This window comes from Leptonotus elevatus, chromosome 9, assembly GCF_054856555.1.
Source record: "Leptonotus elevatus isolate MCC_2025b chromosome 9, RoL_Lele_1.0, whole genome shotgun sequence".
Classification (NCBI taxonomy): Eukaryota; Metazoa; Chordata; class Actinopteri; order Syngnathiformes; family Syngnathidae; genus Leptonotus; species Leptonotus elevatus.
Genome location: NC_141247.1, coordinates 18,522,784 through 18,527,114, shown reverse-complemented (window position 1 = coordinate 18,527,114; position 4,331 = coordinate 18,522,784).

Below are 4,331 nucleotides of genomic sequence, written 5' to 3'. Positions count from 1 at the left end.
TACAAACTAGGCAGATTAGTCAAATTACATTTGGAAATAAAAATAATAATAGGTTGACCGCCATTTTGACTTGTGACGTAAACTCAGAATTGTCAGTAGTATAGCCTACATTTCATTCTGTAAATAAAAAAAAGTGATGGTTCTTGGTAGTAGAAGTACATATTTAAACCCTTGCTGTATTTTTTCTCTCATAAAAAAATATTGATTTGAATCACTGTTTCTTGATTATTTTATTAGAGAGAATTTTAGTCAAAAAATGCCAGGAAAAAAAAACACATTTTAAAAGTACTTGACTTGTTGATAAGTTTATTCGGTTCCAAGTTCATTTACATGAATTTAAACACGATTTACCCTAAATCAAGAAAAATCGATTTCTAATGTGTATAAAAACATCGATCCTTCCATTTTTTTCTCTTATCTTTATCATGGTCATGGGTGAGCTGGATCCATGAGGCTGACTTTGGGCAAGAAGCAGGGTACACCCGAGACTGGTCGCTAGCCAATTGAAGGGCACATAGACAAACTCACGCTGTCATAGAACATGCTATGTACAATTAAGAGTCTTAAGAGCCTCATTTGCATATTTTAGGAACATGGGAAGAAGTGCAAACATGCAAACTCCACACAGGAAAGCCAGAGCCAGGATCCCAACCCACAACCTGTGAAATGGGAGGTGCACATGTTAACTGCGACAGTGCTTCCTAATATGGCCATTCCCTCTTTCACTTGGTTTTAGGTGGATTTTTAGTGTCGTTGAAAAAATTGAAATGCAATGTTTGTGGTCAAAATTCTAACAAATCTACAAAAGTAGTCCCCCAAAACACTCCAAAGCACTTGTAGGGCGACTTTCTCCTGTATAAAAAATGAAATATACAAACAAAAAAACTGACTGAGGCTGGGCCAATTTTTCACGGCAGGTTTTCTGTGCTAATTTGAAAGCCTAACATAGCCGCGATGGCTGAGGGGGATAAGTGGGAAGGAAGCATAGAAAAGGTTCCAATGCGCCTCTTATCAGGCTACGACTGGAATTTGATTTAAAATAAGTCATGTTCTGTGCAGGTTTATCATTTGTTGAAAGTTGTGGTTGCTGCTATGAAAATGTCAAAGATGTGAGTGATTTGTTATTTCTTTTTTCAGTTGTCACGTTTTCCTTTCCCTGTTGTCGCTGTCCGTCTCATCAAGTTTGATCATGTCCACCTGTGCTTTTGTCATCCAATCAGCTCTCAGTCAGGCACGCGCGTCTTGTGCAGGTGTCTCTCGTTGTGTCGTCAGTTTTGTTTGTTTTTAATTCCCTGCTTTCGTTCAGTCTTTATCGCTTTAAACTTGACTTAGTATTTTTGTGTACCTAAGTACATTGTTGCCTTTTGACTTTCTTTTTTTTTTTTTTGACTGCACCCTCCATCCTCATCCACAACAGAACTTGACATTCAACCTTTTCTTGGGGTGTAGGGCATATAGTAAATATTGTGAACTGCTGATAAACAAAATTTTACAGCATAGCATAGGCTAAATCAAGAAGCCCGTTGCCAAGAAACTGTTTACCTTCTTGATGATCAATAAAATAGCTTTCAACATTTTGCTGACAAGCGGCAACCCAATAAAATCCGAAGCAGGGCTGATGTCGAGTCTCGACGGCAAGTTTGGCAAATGCTGGTATACAGTAAGCTAGGTTTAAAAGGACTGTCATGACAAGTTTGCTCTATATTATTTATTTGGTTGCTATTAACATAACTATGAGATTAATTTTTCAAAAATCCTTTCCAGTTTAATACATTTTCTAGAAATTTACTTGGAAGTACGCCGCCTTTGTAGCGCGTAGTGACGTAGAAAGGCGGCAGGCTCTCTGCCGAGCAATGTGAAACGCCTTTAAAAAAAAAAAAAGCAAGGTAAGCCTCGTAGCGTTCCTAAAGAAACAACATGAGAATGGGAGAGTCACCCTCCCCCACGCCGTACTCTCGTCATTCACAAGACGCATTCAAGCGTTTTGATCATCCCTTAGGGAACGCTACGGAGACTTACCTTGCTTGCGTTCTTTAACTCATTCACTGCCATTGATGGCTATAGATGTCAAAAATTAATTTGAACCATTTCCATTAGTTTAACATTCCCCCCCCACACTTTTGTTAACAAGAGTATGAAAACCTAGATTTTTTTATTGTACATTTAGAAAATATATAAAAATTGTGATTAATCGCGAGTTAACTAGTGAAGTCATGCGATTAATTACGATAATTTTTTTTTATTGTAATTAATCGCATGACTTCAATAGTTAACTCGCGATTAATCGCATATTTTATATCTATTCTAAATGTACAATAAAAATGTTTTTTTTCTTGGTTTTCATACTATTGTTAACAAAAGTGGAAAACATGTTAAATAGAAAATAGAAATAGTTCAAATGAATTTTTTACGTCTATAGCCGTCAATGGCAATTCACATTGCTCGGCAGAGAGCCAGCCGCCATACGTTGCGATGTAAATAACAATGTCCAAATAAAGTTTCTAGAAAATGTATCAAACTGGAAATGTATCAAACTGGAAATGGTTTTTGGAATCTCATAGTTATGTTCGTAACAACCAAATAAATAATATAGAGCAAACTTGTCATTACGGGTTCGGGGTTCCTTTTAATGCAAACTACATTTTTCATGAGCCATGGTCTTTGGTCTGTATTTCACAGTCCTAATGCTACTTGCTACAATAAAGTACGTGATCATTCTGGCAGTACAGTACTTCATGCATGCACAGTGCATTCTTCCACAAGATATCTCAAATCTCGCACGCTACAACAGGAGAAACAAATCACAGATTACAGTTTGTTCTCGTGATTGGGCTAAATATAACTAAGCAATAGAAACAACAGGGCTTACAGGACACTCGTTTTGCTCTAATGACCTGAAATGTAAAAAAAAATAACAGCTACATTTTGCTATGGAAGTGGTTTGCAACATTGCGCTCTGTAAAACTTGATTCCAGGGGTGTCAAACTCATTTGAGTCCAGGGGCCACTTACACCCCAATTTGATCTCTAGTGGGCCACAGCTCTCTTAATAGTGGCCTAATAAAACAAAAACTAATTTTAAGTACAAATTTGCATGCTTTTATTTATTTACAGTAGTCTATTTTTTAATTTATGAAAGTTTGAAGACTGACAGTGTTTAGACATGAGAGAAATGTGAGAAAATGTAAATGCCCCTTTGAGAAAAGTGGAGAAAACGTATGGTGAGGAGTTTACAGTCTTAAAATATTTAGAATAAATATTTAAAAAAAATAAAAATAAGGATGTTGATGGAAGGACTAGCGATAAATGAGGGGGCACTGTATTCCAAAATGGTCCTTTAAAAAAATATATATATATTTTACAACTACATTTGGACACTATTCACTTTTATTGATTATTACTTTGTTGCAAACCATATGAGTAATCTGAAAATTCTTCACAAAAATTTGCAATTTGCAACATACAGATCAGAGTGGCTCTATATATTGTATGTAGTTTATTAAACAAGTGGTTAAGATTTAAAAAACATTTTAAATTGACATAAATGTGCACACCCATCTGGAAATTATGACCTCAACTGACACGATATAAACTCAAGTGGGAACTTTTCAGGAAAAAACGGTGCACTTGTTACCCTGCCATGTAAATGTAGACATTGAAAAAAAAAAAGTAAGCTTACTTTGCTCTTGAAGCTTGCCATCTTTTAGCATTTACACGTGCATCAATATCAGGCGTCAAATCTTGAGTATCAGCCAGTCTCACGTTGTCATTTAAGTGGTTGCCACTTTACCCTCCGGTGGACGAAATTAGCAACAACGGTTACTTTTATTTGAGCGTTGTAGATATGTAACGCATGCTATCCCGTACATTTGACACGACCCTGCTTCACTTTCCTAATCAATCTATTTTGTCAGATGTCCTCTTCAAAATATATAACATTAGCAATGACTCAAAATGATCGCCCTTCCCGTGTGATTATAAATTGCACGGCGGAGTTGAAACTTATGTCTCATGTTCATCAAACATCCATCCATCCATTTTATATACTGCTCATCTTTATTAGGGTCATGGTTGAGCTGAAGCCTATCCCAGATAACTGTGTGAGATGCGGGTTACACACCTGACAAAACAAAAAGTAAACTAATAGTAAAACTTAAAAAAAAAAAAAAATTGGGGGGAAAAAATACAAAGTAATAAACATGCTCAAAAAAAATTAATTCTAACTAACTGAATAAAAAAAAAAACTATAATGAACAAACTAACCCTCCAACTCGTCCACTATGCTGCTGCCATCAAGCAGTTTTTGGAACAGGCATTTTCCCCCCAAATTTT